The sequence below is a fragment of the Amblyomma maculatum genome, chromosome 10 (assembly GCF_055883805.1).
Source record: "Amblyomma maculatum isolate TAMU_Amacu chromosome 10, ASM5588380v1, whole genome shotgun sequence".
Taxonomy (NCBI): domain Eukaryota; kingdom Metazoa; phylum Arthropoda; class Arachnida; order Ixodida; family Ixodidae; genus Amblyomma; species Amblyomma maculatum.
Window position 1 is genome coordinate 55,437,061 of NC_139353.1, and position 15,130 is coordinate 55,452,190.

Sequence of the window (15,130 nt, forward strand, 5' to 3'; positions counted from 1 at the left end):
GCCTTAAGCCAAGTGCACAACAGTTTAAAATATAGTTCCTGCTAAACCTTCAAACTCGTCATCAATGTTTGGAAGAGGGTACTTCTCTTTTACGGTTTGTTTGAGCATTTTGCCTACTGTAGTCAACGCCCAGACGTTTTCGTCATTTATTTCTGCTACGAGTCCAGGACTAGCGTTGTCTGAGTTGGCCTTCATCATCAGGTGAGGATTCTTCCTCTCCGTAGCAATTAATCGAATTGTTTCTCGCCCTTTTGCGTTTGTCCTATGTGTCCATAATAAAACAGGGTTGCTAACCAGACCTTCAACGATATCCATCTCTTCTATTGTCTTGCAGCCGAACAGTGACGATAGCAGTGCAACATATTCTCACAATTTGTTCAAAACAGCTACAAGTTTTCAATGCTGTGAATCGGTCACGGAGGAACCAGACTTCACTTCAGATCATGATGCGCATTAATTACCACATGCACTTCATTTGTGGGGCTATTTTCCTCCTCAGTAACTGCTACTACCTCCACTCGCCTTGACTGACCAAGTGAATGCGTTGTGTGACCAAGCGGCTAACCCTCCTGTGTGAAAGCTTTGCTGTTACGATCTAGCTGCATGGAAACACTAACTTCTGAAAATGTCATGCTGAGCAGAATATCTTGCCCGCAAACCTGTACACAACGAGAGTTGTAATTCTTACTCAGCAGTCAATGTGATTTATTTCACGGTGCCCCTCTGCAACACGGATTTCCTCACAGCTTTAATGCGAAGTCTGGTTGCTTCCGTACGGCTAGAAGCGAAATAAAGGAGAATCATTCAGAGGGAGCTTCATTCAGGACGCGGCGTGCTGAAGATAAAAAAAAAAGCGAAATGAAGCACTTTACATTTTTTGGTGGCCTTCTTCCCAACTGCAGCTAACGCTATAGAAAACTGTTCAGCCGCGCCGGTTCAGTCGAGGCGATGACCTGGCTCATGCAGTGTTAGCGCGTTTGTGTCCTGACTACAGACTGTGCGCTCTAACTTATTGTGCATCTTTTATCTGGGTGAGCAGTTTTATAAATGTTGATGTCTAAACGTCTAAAAACGTCTTGGCTGCGATGCTGTCCGCGGTGGGCTTTCTTGGAGGCAAATTTCAGCAATACATATAAGTAATATATGTTGGTTTCAGTAAGAAGCGTAGTTTTTTTCTGCTAAATGCCACAGTACAGTGGACAGAAGATTGCTTTTATTTGTAATGCTTGCACAATGTTACATATTTTTTGAAATATTTGCTCTGTATTTCTCTTATTTTAAACCGGGAAAAAAGATGAGGCACACTTTTGTACTTCGCAACAGCGATACTTCAGTTAAGAGAAAGTAATCCTGCATATTGAGTGGGGCATCCTGAATTCCTAATGGACGAAGCAGTCATATGACCTTCTAGCCCAGGCAGCAATAACAGTTTACAAATATTTTGTTTAATCTTTGAGTTATCGTATACGTAAAGTATAGTGATCCATAAACGTGGACTTGTACGAACGAGGAGCACCACTTCGCCCGCTAACTCTACCTCGGCAGATACAATAGGCCGGATTGGTGTACTGGTTTCCTTACTGGAGAATTTTGGTAGCGTCAGTGAATTCGTGCATTTGCTCGGATTTTTTATGTCAGAGCAAGAAACGGTGCGTAGTGGTGAAAAGTGTGATTCGACTGGACTGATAGAATGCGTGAAATGTGTTGAGGCCAAATTTAAATTCGAAATTTTACTTACACGTGCGAGCATATGGCTGCTACCTGGTTCAAACTAAGTTTTGACTACCAGCCGCTTAGGGCTCGTTTTATATATATGGGTGCGCTGCCGAATATTACTAGCCGCCTATACTGAAATGTGAGGCTTGCGTATGTATGGGGTCAACTGACCACGAACTACGGTCGGAAGTTAGATCGGTTAGGTCTCCTCGACGTACCGGAACTGACGCGCTTTTGTCACTCTTGCATGCCACGTCGTGCCTGCTAGTTGGCTTTTGGCGAACACGACATCATGAGTACATGACCGCGCTTTGAATTTAGTGTTGGGAGACAAAAGTCATGCAAACGTATAGGGATGTGCAGACAGGCCCATGAAGTGTTCTTTTTTGAACTTGGAACGTTGCTAAGCTTGAACGCTCATCACACACAAACGGCTGCTTCGTCATCGTTGTGGCACAGCGCGCAGGCCGCGAGTTGCTACGCACGTGGCAATATTACCCCCGCGAAAAGTAAACATCGTGTTGATGCGAAGATAGTTGTCCTAAACTTGATTTATGTGCAAAAGAGAAAAGAAACACAAAAATAACTACATAATAATTACGCAGAAAACACAGCACCTATGTCGCTCAATCCCGCAAAAAGGAAGCCTTCAGCCTCACTATATGCATGCTTTTGGGCCGCTGATAACCTACTATTAAAGTGCCATCAGGAAAAGCGTCGTAGATGACGTTGCCGACACCAAAAAGGACTTTTTAATGCCCAAAACATTCATTTAGGTTATTTTCACACGGTTGCTTACGCCGCACGGTTATCCACACTCACACCGGAATGCCCAGCTCGTAGCGCACAGTCATTTGCCGAAATATGTAATATTTGACATGGGCAGCTTTTTTATCTTTAATGCAGAAGCAGGCTAGCTGACGTGTGCTCCGCTTGTTGCACAAATTGGTCAGCGTCTGAAATGGACTTGTCATCGCTGCGTAGTATCAGGGCGCTTAAAGTCATGCGCACCTCCCTACTATATACGAGACGGAAATGGACAAAAGGGTTTGGTTCATACATCACTGCTATCATACATTCGCCGGAGCGTAACCTGTTCGATGCATGCATGAAAATAAATTATTTGTCGGAACGGGTAATACTACAATTAAACCGATCTTTCTCTATTCTGTTTTCCGCATCATGCAATGATTTTTGAGCCACAGCACAAGCAAGCGTTGAAGCTAGAAATGTAAGTGCAAACATGATGCCCTCGTGCATTGAGGCTTTTTTGCTTTAGTGCCTTGTAGTTCCTCTTATACAGTGCCCTTCTACTGGAAGATATGCAGTCCGCACAGCAAAAAAGCACCATTTCTCCGCACCCTATACGCAGCCCAGAGAGGGCGAGATACGCCGTTATGGTCAGGAACCGCATCATGCCACATATATCCTACGGCATTATCTCACGGCATAGATATCAAGCTTCCAATGCGGCCAGCACAAACCTTAGGACAAGCCCTGATGTCAAAACCGGCAGGATATATTTGCTTATTAGTTTGGATGGCAAATAAGAGCAAAATCGAAGATTACTGAGTAAAAAAAAAAAAAGGAACTGATCTTTCGACTTAGGAAATGTTGCTTTGAACGATGAAATCGCTTCATAGCTGACGGTAAAATTGAAAGCTGCGGACAGTTCCAATAGTATTAAAAGCAACGGGCTTCCGGCTTCATAGAAAAAGTTAGCATTGCCGAAGTAAAAATTCGGCAGTGCCTAAGCTCGGCTACGCCAGGATATACGTAGCTAGAGCTACTTCATATGGTTTTGGCATGTTGCCGGGTCTATTGTTCAACTTATATTGAATAGCAATGAAGAAACACTGGTCGTACAATAATGCTGTTTATTTCATTCAAGGAAAGAAAGATGGCTCAGTGATCAGTATAGCAACATGCGGCAGGTTTTTTTTTTGAATGTATGAAAAATTCTAAATGTACAGATTGTCTTTCATCTGTAAGATGTGGGCAGTCTTTTACATTTTTCTCAGTCAGATAGAATGGCTTCATCGTAGACTCACTCCAGCCTCGCCTCATCCAGACAAGTGCCGTAGTGCAGTTGCTTACCTTTGACCACAATCGACTTATCCGGTTCTATAATTCGCGGCAACTGCTTCCACACTTCGTCGATGTCAACCGGAATTTTACCTGCGGATCCTTTAATGTCAAACTTTCCGTTACGCACATCATAGTTCATCAGACGACGGATTTGAAGGAAGAGAATGCTTGGAGAATCAAACGTTCGACAACGTCATTCAACACTGGTGAGCCGGGGGGTAGGGTGGATATCGATACCCATGGCTGACACTTTACAGTGCAAGTTTCTGTTTGACAAGTAAAGCTTGCACGTTCCACGGACACCCGGAACAGCCTCGTCCTTCCTGTGCCACAGTCTCACACACACTGCACATGCACGGCCGCTCGATGGAAGCGCACGAGCGGCCGTGGCACATGTGTCCAAACATGTTGCTCACGAGGTCACTTCAAATGTTCGACTTACAGATTAACTTTCTGACAGTCGAACGGTATGATCAGTTACACGACAGACCTATACACTCTTCTGCAGCTGTCATCGGTACCGCTTTGTCTTCCGAAGGCTCCATCTCCGCCGCCTGCTACGCCCTGCATCCTGGTGGGTCTGCCTAGCGAGGCGTTCTTCTCTCTCTTGGGGCGTCTCTGCTACTCGCTTGGTATTTATTATTTCTTTGCTGGATGGCCAACTGCCAGGTGACAGCTGCTTGATCCGAGGAATTGAGCCTCTCCTGTCGATACCACCGCTGAGCAGCGGCCCGACTCTCATTTTCCATGCTAAACGACTGTGCTGCAGCCACCATGTCTTGTCACCGGTTTTATACGTACGTATGCGCAGTTATGCGCATAGCTATCACGGGACATCTGCACGTGCTAGCACATGACTTTCTCGCCCGCCAGCGGTGGCCGCACCCGGCAGCGAAGCTCTGATGTCGCGCCCCTCACACGTGCTCGTCTTCTTCGCAGCGCATTCCACGCATCAAGCGAAATGGCGAAATGCTAACTGGAAGCCCAATATAGCTCTCGCTATAAAACATGCGTTATGTGCAAATCCGAGCTATTTTGAAAGATTGGCCAGAAAGGGAGGACATCAGTCAAATCAGCTCTATGATGTGGGAATGATCTTTCATAGTTCCCCTTAAAGTCAGTTTTCCCCCGTGTTAGTTACCCCATCGGTCACAAGGTCGTCCCAGCGTGTATAGGTAACGTTAACTAACTATCGAGAGATGGCAGCACAATCGCCATTAAGGCCTTGCTTCTGCGGACGCGGGAAGAACCAAGTATCTTCGGCATCAGGATAATCGACGCGAGCAGACGTATCCTCGCGGCTCGTCGCAGTCGCTGGCGAGGCGAAGCCTCGTGGAACTGCCCCCTCTTGCTCATCCTGTCCGGCCTCGGAGTTTATTCCCTGTACTAGCATAAGCGAACATTCGCCCGTAACCATGCTGGTGAGTCAGACGACCTGGCGTTGTTGTTATTTCAGCGATAAATGCCTACTTCTGGTTAGCACGTGTTGTTTCTTTATTTCCAAGAGCATGGCCCGCAGCTGTTGGCGTGCGTTTGGTAGCGAACGCGATCACTGGATGGAGTCAGCGGTCTGGACTGTCAGCCACGATTTAGTGGGGAAAAGCATTTACCCCCAATTAAAACCCGAGATCTGCTTCCGCCAGGCAGGGACGGTCTGGGTCGTCCGTCGAAGGTCTAGGTACAAGGGAAAAAAGAGAGAGCCTTCCCTCACGAGCACCCTGGTTTTATCCATCTTGTTTTGCGAAGTCATCGATTGCTTCTCGGAAGCAGACAACGAGAACAATGTAGTTCTTCCTCGCGTTCGGAATGCACACTACTCTAAGTGGTCAGGACGATGATTTGACGACGCGACTGTATAAGGAACGAGACAAACTCTAAGTGCCATCTCACACACCCTCTCCAGGTGAGCGAGCGTTGTCTTGTGACTCAGCAGCGCTCGTAGCTGGGTAGAAAGGAGAGTGGGATATACATTTATACCCGCAATGTACACAGGTATTCTGAAGCGAGCGTGGGAGATTTTACTTTCTTGTCTCAATGCCCTCCGCTGAAACATCTTAAGAAACTTTCTTCCGAACCGTAGCGTACAGAACCACATATATGATGTTACTATGTATTGAGCACATTCTTTTTAATTTCCTGAAGACAAGCTTTTAGGCAGAGTAAGCGTGAGTCGGGCATCCTCGTAATTACAACGCGGCGCGAATACTATACTATACTATACAATTAGAGAATGTTGAGGCAGGCAGAAAGCAAATTAAAATAAACACATTTTTATTTTAACTTCTGGTAGACGTTATCTTCGATAAACTGAAAACGTTATCTTCTTCATTCTTCACATTTGCTTTTTTTCTTCATGCTGAGCCAATAGCATCGCGACATATTCCTTCCGGATCTGCGTGGTCTAGAATAAAGATTTTTCATAAAAATGTGCGTGTAAACAAAACGAAACGTGCGAACAACTTTATTAAGGGTAAAAAATTATTAATTTTGAGCGTCCACTCTTATGTAGGGCTCATTTGTCGTTCTCGTTTATGGCGCTTCTTTATTTCTTCGTTTCTTCAATATTCAACAGCGACGTCAATGCAACTGACGTTTGGAAGTAACACGTAATTTCAGGCACTTTTAAATGAAGATATTGGAACATACAAAACACATGGTCACATATTGGTTGGCTTCTTAGAGGCGGTATCAAGGAATACGTTTTATACATATTTTAATGAGACGTCCATTATCTTGGTACTGCCATTAAAACTTTGCCATTAAAATGTCCCTTCGTATTCTGCGCACAAATATGAAACGTTACTTGCGAGCCATTCACAATAGATCACACATCATAAGCCAAAACTTTACTCACTTGAGCAGAGTTTCATGCATGATGTGCAGTTGGGAAAGTTGTTGTCATTTCCGCTGGTTCCACACGTCAAGAATGGACCGCAGCGCGCCTCATCCGCATTAAAATGCCATCTCGTAATTGTAGGCTTTTCGCCATCAGCGCACTCTCCTACATCCAATTCATAGTCGCATAATTCTGGCCGGGTGGACCCTGCGGAGAACCATACTCTCTAGCTTTATAAAGGCCTAGCTACAATGACCACGTAAGACTTGTCTGCTTCTATGAAAGAGCATTGACAAAGGGTAGCGGGGGAGCCTGAGTTCGCCAGTCGAGCCAACATTTCGACAAGTAGACTAGCCTTCGTCTGGGTAGCGCGATCTTCACTGGCAAGTGTTTAAATATGCTTTTGTTTCCGAAGAAAAAAGCTAGGGAGGGAGGAGAATGGGCGGAATGTATTTGTCAACCAGGAATCGTTGGCCTGGTGGCGTGAAAAAAATAAAAGCTGCAGCTGCAAGAAAAAATACAATGCGGGGTGCATAATAAGTCAGCAGCAAAAGCAGGTTCAACGCCGACATGCCTTCGTAAAAGGGGGCAGGCACTTCAAAGGGTCTTGAAGAAGAATACATCTGCTGGGGAACAGTTCTCTAAACCTTTCCGCTAGCAGGGCTGAAGAACAAAGAAGCAGAATATTAACAGGTGATGTGAACAACACCTGCCACGTCCTGCAGGAACGTGTTCAAGGCCAAACCAAAGTAAGAAGTGATGAGAAAGAAAGATGGTCGGAAAAACATGTACACTCTATGCTGTTGCGTAGGATGGATAAAGGGTCACCACGCTGTCAATAACCTGTATAAAATTACTCTATATAGGATTGTTTTCCCAAATAGTTAGGGTGCACAGCGAATATATTTGGGATTTTATCATTCCTGTCGAGATGTGTACTCCTGTTGGTTTCATTACTGTAAATATAAGCACTAGATATGCCTCTCTATACTTTCGGTCCCTTGAAAATTTGAAGCCTCACTGGAGTATATATATATATATATATATATATTGTTACGACGTTTATTTACACAGATGTTAGGATACGCTGGAGATTAGCACACCACACCGGACAGACCCAGCTTCCTCGTCCTCTTCTGCTTATTCCACCAAACCTCATCTTCCTTCAATAAGGACCGCGGGAAGTGCGTGACAATATATATATATATATATATATATATATATATATATATATATATATATATATATATATATATATATATATATATATATATATATATATATATATAATTTATTTGTCTTCGCATTAATGGTCTTTCTGATTAAAATGCTGGAAAGCTGCTTTCTGGGGTTTCTTGAGGTTGTCTGCCCGATGGCCATTAAGCCTTAAGTTCATTGATTGCCCTGTCTATTCGATGTATTATCTATAACTGAAAGAGCATTCTAGAAGTTATAAACTGTAAAAAAAGAATCGTGTAATTAGAGCCTGATTTTATGGCAAAAGTATATCGCTTGCAGCACTCTCAACTGTGCCGTCTTTTTGTAAATGACTGCACGTCTTACCTCTGACTCGGGAGCAAGGATGAGTTTGCGTTGCACGTTTGTTTTTCACTTTGGTACGTACTATAATACCTCAGAGGTTTGTGTTACGTTTGTATTTTAACCTTCGAGCCTCCAGGAATATTTTCTTCTAGCGTTGATGACGCGTTATGGAGGGGTATTTCAGCAGAAATTTTTTTTATGTTTGAAATGCCACTGGAGTATTTCCTTACAAACGAAGACTGGCGATCAGTGTTGGCCTCTGGTCGTTTCGTGAGCATATCGTTGCGGTTTAAAGTGGTTGCATTCTGGAGGCCCATATTTAGGGAGCTACCGGCATAGTTTCTTTGAAATATGTTGCTTCCAATAAAATAGTTCCTTTAAGTAGTCAATATAATCGCTACATATTGTTCTAAGCCGTGCTGCCAATCGTACAAATATTTCTTGCTTACAACGTCTAGGATGCTGACTCCTGAAATATAGGTATTGTTGCTTATCCGTTGGCTTCCTATAGATAGAAGTGTTAAATTTTTTATTTTGTACGGACAGCATGGTGTCGAGAAAGTCGGCTTGCAATTTCGTAAATGACAAGTAAATTTAAAGCTTCGGTGATGATTTTTAAAGTGTGAGACGAACGATTGGGCTGGTTCTCATCACGGTGCCATATCATGATTATATCGTCATAATAGCCAAGGTATACGACTAGTTTTTCCTGAAAGGAATTTAGTATTTTGTATTCTAGAACTTCCGTAGATATATTTGGGTAAGTCAACGAGAATGGAGTGCCCATGCTTGTTCCGAATATCTTCTGAAGCCATCACACAAACGAGCAGGTCAATTTTACCTACTACCCAAGATTCACAAGGTTTACACGAAGGAAGTGTTTACCACAGACATACCAAGAAGGCCACTTGTTTATAACAATATTACGCACACAAGAAACCTCTAAATATTCCTAAAAAACCACCTGGCGGACCTCCAGATCCAGCGTCCTTCATTTGTGCAAGAAACACTTCACTTTCTTCAAATAATTGAGCTTATTAATAACACGGCCTAGCTTTTATATGACTTTATACTTTTAACAATTGATGTCTCTACACTAATCTTCCTAGCGAGTAAGTTATCGACGCTCTTTCTCAAGTAATAATCAACAACCCCCATCCGTATTTCACTGAAGTTTACCTATCGCTCTTTAAAGTAGTCCTAAGTTTAAATTATTTCGAGTTTGATTCAACCTATTATCTGCAGCTACTAGGGAACAAGCATGGGCCCTCCTTTCGCGCCGACTAACGCGAATTAATTCATGGGAGTTCTAGCATTCAAAACACCTAATTCATTTCCAGAAAAACCACTCATATACCTTCGCTATTTGGACGATATCTTCATGATAAGGCAGCATTGATCAAAATCACTCCAGTCTTTCAACTATCATTTCACAAGTTTTCATCTAAGACATTATAAGAATGGAGTATTTGTAGGACAGGTGACAAACCCCGCAATGTAACTTTTCCTACTGCTACCGGTTTTTATTCTCTCATTCAGGCCAGAGGATAACCAGTTCCAGGCTAAGAAATACCTTCCAAAGGAACATTTTTTCACTCCTTGATCTACTTTTATCTGCCCCGTTCTCTTCCCTCCCCCTGCTAGCTTTACTTCTTAGGAAGCAAAAGTGTACTTAAAAACCTGCCAGATGATGCTCGCACTGCCCTGGCGAAGAGAAGTCTACGTGTCGAAACGTTGGCTCACCTTGCGAACAGTGGCTTAGCCTCTATGCTTGTTCAGAGCTCTTTTCATACTGTGTAGTCATCTTCCTCCTGTTGTTCTACCCTTGTTTACATGCAGAAATATAGGGCTCTGCTCTGCTTGCTGTTCATCTAAGCAAATTCGCCTATTTTATAAAATGACGTAACATTTCACAACATCTATTTCACAATATTTTATTACTAAGGCTGATTTATCTTGATCAAGTTGAGTTATGCAGGTTCGGAAACTATGTATATAGAACCGTTGGCTCTGTTTATGAAAAGAAAGCAACCCATACAGATTTGTGCAAAGGTGTGCAGCGTACAGCTGAAGCATTGTTGAGAGCTCGATTGTTTTAAAAGTTGAGGACTATGGTTTATTTCAAAGCTAATGATTCGTTTGAAGCAGCACAGCGTGCACCAGAAGAAAACCGTAATGATCAAAACACTTCTAAATATCTTTAAAGAATCTTCACTACATGGCATGTATTCTAGAGCGCCGGATGCTTATGTTGTAGTTCTTCGTTCCTTCAGGTATTGTAATTTACTCTTCTTATGAATAAACAATGGCTGCAAGAAAGTTTTTGGAACAAATATTATAACATGTGTTTCAGTGAAGAGGGCGACTCATTTTTTAAAGTTGGCTTTTTGACGTTTGATGGCGCTTTCATCAGAACTATATCACCGGCGTTGGCGGATGGGGACAGTCAATCATGCCGACTAGTAAGCTTGGTAGGTAGTTTTGATTTGTGTTCAATTAGAATTAAGCACCTGGTATTAATTCTAGAGTTGTATCCAGCCAATATCAACGATCGTATTGGTTTTATTTTAAAAACGCTATCTTAATCGCCGTTGGGATTAAACATATTTACCAACCTCGTACAAAACGACAGGTGCATCCGAAACGCCCCCTCCAAAACTTCCCTAGCCTCATCCATCGATAAATCTATTGCGTTTATCTCCTCTCACTCGCCTGTGCAGCATTTTTCGCTGCAGTTCACTATTCCTGCCAACGAGGGAAAGAGTCGTCGGACGTGGCGCCATTGACTAAGGTCGACTGGGCGTTGCTCAGAGTACATAATTTTAAATGCGCGATCTTTTCGCGCTAGTTAATTGGCAAAAATTCGTTAATACCACAGCAATGATGGTAATTCTGTTTGGAATACTGCAAAAAGTGCTACGATCACTCCAAGAGGCAAATTATTATTCAGACTGAAACTGAAAATCTAAGTTGGTAATTAGTGGAGTATAAATAACGGACTTAATATTTAGCATTTTTGGTGTTTTCTATGTCCACCAACACTGATAATAGATGCTGCCGGACAGTCTTCTGACCTCAATGAACCTATATGTAATATTTGTGACAGCCTTGCCTGAAAAACTTTGTATATCTGTGCAAGAACCTAGATGGCTCCAATTGCACTAATTATGCCTCTGACTCAGAGAAATGCATGTTTAGTAAAGTAATCCTTCAGATCTTGGGATATAATAGTGCACTTCTATCAGTGCGTGTCATTCCTCTCTTGCTTGAATGATAGATGTTCCAGCTGCTCTATTTCTCTCTCCTCTTTGTTGGAGTATAGTGCACAAAAATGGTAAAATAAAATTTGCAATTCTAGGCAAGGATCTCAAAGATGCTACTGGATAATTATTGGGCTGTTATACAACTGCTATATAATTATACAACTGTGCCTCTCAGGCTGTGTGTGACACAAAATCGCGTCTTGCGTTATGTCCGATAGAGAGACGAATTTTTTTAAAGTTTTGCCCTTGATCCTCTTAAGGGTCCTCCAAGGAACTCTGTTGCGCTAGAATTAAATTATCTTTTGGCCAGCGGCGGAATATAAAAGTGTCGCTTTCTGGTCGAGGTTAAATTCGTGGTTTGTTGCAACGCTAAATCTCATAATTTAGAAATGTCGATTCGTTCATCTTGATTGCGGTTTCAGCACCGGTCGCTGCAAGACTCTGTAGCATATAATGTGTCCTTTTCTTATAGACTTAATGCAATGACACTCCTGAAAATAAAAACCACTTATTAAGAGAATACATAGCAGTCAGAATATCGCGAAGGCTTACCACTGCACAATGCGAATATGAGGCAGAAAAGGGCGGGAAGAAAGCTAGTTAGCGCCTTCATTTTCTGAACGACGGACTTTCACTATTGATTGTTTTGGAGTCAGGCGTTTAGTGGAGTATATATACATGCAAGCTAACGGTATGCTTCGGTTACTCTGCCATTATAAATAGATGAATGATGTTATTGTCACGACAATGACGGCATTTGGTGCGATAATTTCCAGGAAAACCACAGCCTTTTATAGAAAACTGCACATCTGTTCGCTTCACTGAGCATGCGACCGCCTTTGTAGCTCGAGTAGCTTTAGCAAAGTTTTGTAGTATGCTTTACAAACCACTTATCTGCCCACACAATAGCGATTTCGACTAGCCTAAAGAAAGTCAGGCAGAAAGTATCACCTAAATAATGTCTGTCCTATTCAAAAAACACAATTTTTTTTCTTTCGACTTAAGCCCTCTTCTTCAAATTACACGCAAAGCCTGCATTCTGAATCCGTCTAGTGGTACTACAGACACTCGAAGCATTGTAAAAATATAATATCTAAATTCTAACATTCAAGTGTCTCGTATTATTCTGTGGCAGAAAATACTGTTCTAGCCATGAAATACTGCATTTATCAAACAGGCCAATTCACAGAAAGCAAATGACCAGGCCTGAACGTGATAATAAATTGTCCAACCTAATGAAATAAAAAACCCAAACACTTCCATATTTCGTGCAGTCACCGAGAGAATAGCATATATTGATTCGACTTGGTATACGTTTCTTTAGATCTATAAGCAAATATTTATTAGGAGCTACAGATTTTTGTAGGTACCCTTGCTGAAACTTCAGTTAAAAAGAATGAATGGAAGGTTCTAAATTATGCGATTTAGTGTCGTGCAAGAAACTACGAATTGATCCTTGAGCGGAGCATTATAGTACTTATTTACTATCGGGAGCAAATATTAGTCTGATTCCAGAATAACACATTTGCCCGGAGAATCCTGCATTGAAAATACCAAAGCAAACTAAAAAATTCATCTAGGGTTCGAACACAACGCGAGAGGCTATTTTTGTCCGACACAGCGTTACAGACTCACTTCTGTCCCCACCTATCTATTCAATGTAGAAGGATGAGTATATATAGGTTCTTAGAAAAACCTGCCTAGAAATGTAAATCTAAGGTTGCCAAGCTTGTGTGCTACACTCCAAAAAACGAGGCAACAAGTTAAAAGGGGCGGTGACATCAATCGGTCACGCTTCATAAAATACGCGAACGACACAGGCGCTGATAGACACATCATATTTTTATAAGATTGGTCCAGAGTTCAAAATACACTTTTTAAAGAAATGTAATACCATCAGCAGGTCACATACAAGAACCGCCGTGCTCGCCATAGCGAAATTTGGTTGGGCATCAATATTTATAAAACTGACGACTCTCTCAAGGAGGCACCAATGACAAATTTATCACGTAAGCGACTAGCGACTGTATTCCTTCATTAGAGCTCAAATCCCGGATTCGTTTCACCGGCAGGAATGGTAACACTACAGGTAACGCTCTAACAGTTCTGTAATGCACAATATATATATATATATATATATATATATATATATATATATATATATATATATATATATATATATATATATATATATATATATATATATATATATATATATATATATATATATGAAGGAAAGAAGCCAACAGTCGGCGAGGCCAAGGAAAGCGTTGGGGATGGTATGTTTATGTCATTTTTTTTTTATTTTTCTTTTTTTTAATGTTTACTTCGATAACCACAGAAATTAGTAATGTAATCTGTTTAGGGGAAAGATAATTAGACACAAAGTAGAAGAAAAAACAACGTGCCGATGGTGGGATCCGAACCCACGACCTCCGAATAACCCGTCCGGTGCTCTACCAACTGAGCTACATCGGCCGCTGTCCCCCCTGCTACTTTCTTGGGTATTTATGTTGTCTGTATACGAACCTTGAGAGTGTTCACCAGCGCCACCATCAGCCATAGCGGAGGACGTGGGACGTCCTTTGTTACCGCCAGCGTCACGTAGAACGTGATCAAGAGCGAGGGCGAAAGCTGTGCTAGAACCCTCTTACGCTACCTATGGCTTCAAGACTGCCAGAACCGAGACCCCCGTAAGCTACAAGCAGATCAATCAAGGGGAAATGAGGGTGCTCGTTATAATAGATGAAGGAAAGAAGCCAACAGTCGGCGAGGCCAAGGAAAGCGTTGGGGATGGTATGTTTATGTCATTTTTTTTTATTTTTCTTTTTTTTAATGTTTACTTCGATAACCACAGAAATTAGTAATGTAATCTGTTTAGGGGAAAGATAATTAGACACAAAGTAGAAGAAAAAACAACGTGCCGATGGTGGGATCCGAAACCACGACCTCCGAATAACCCGTCCGGTGCTCTTATATATATATATTGTAGGCTGGGGTTTACTTAAAGGTACTGGGACCTGAAGAGTATACGTCGAACACAGCTCGTAGACAGTCATGTCGAATACACTCAGCGATGCAAGTGGCACTCAACGGAATGTTCAACATGAACTTCCTTCTCTTCACTATTGCCCGCGGGATGAAGGGGAGCCATACTGACGATTGACGTCGTAAGCAAGATAGCAGGGTCGTAATAAGGGTTGAGGCGCTGGACGTGAACAGTCTGGCGTCCGCGCCGGTGGAGATCATGAGTCGGCGTAACAGGACCCACAACATAAGTAACAGGAGGTGTGGAACACAGACCGTAGACAGACAGATCGAACACTCGCAGCGATCGCAGAACCCCTCACTGGAATGCTCGACACGTACTTCCTACTCTTCACAATATATATTTCAATATTTGAACTTAAATTCTGTTTTCTGCACTGAAAGTCGCTCGTGATCTCTATGGAAAGATAATGGGACAGCATGTAAGGAATTTACGGAGTCGCGGCGTAGCACCAGAGCAAAACGACCAGCCTGGCAAGCTTCTCGAACTGAACAGCTAATGCCCTGCGTGCGCACCGAGCACGCGTCGTTCACCTTTATTTTCTTCTTTCGCCGGCTGCAAACGGCGATCCTAGCGCTTCCACTAGGTTAAACTGCTAAAGTGACTCAGGTTATAACAGACACCTTAGTGGAGGGC

At 42.5% G+C, this 15,130-nt stretch overlaps 1 long non-coding RNA gene and 1 other non-coding gene across 2 annotated transcripts; both read right to left on the reverse strand.

Annotated features, from left to right (window-relative positions):
• Positions 1–6,058: 6,058 nt before the first annotated feature.
• LOC146176535 (uncharacterized) lies at positions 6,059–12,143 on the reverse strand. The gene is made up of 3 exons (XR_014701532.1): positions 11,998–12,143; positions 6,659–6,847; positions 6,059–6,205 (listed from the first exon to the last, which is right to left on the reverse strand). It is a non-coding gene; the product is annotated as an uncharacterized LOC146176535 (long non-coding RNA).
• Positions 12,144–13,850: 1,707 nt separating this feature from the next.
• TRNAT-GGU (transfer RNA threonine (anticodon GGU)) lies at positions 13,851–13,923 on the reverse strand. Its single transcript has one exon. It is a non-coding gene; the product is annotated as a tRNA-Thr (tRNA).
• Between the last annotated feature and the right edge of the window lie 1,207 nt (positions 13,924–15,130).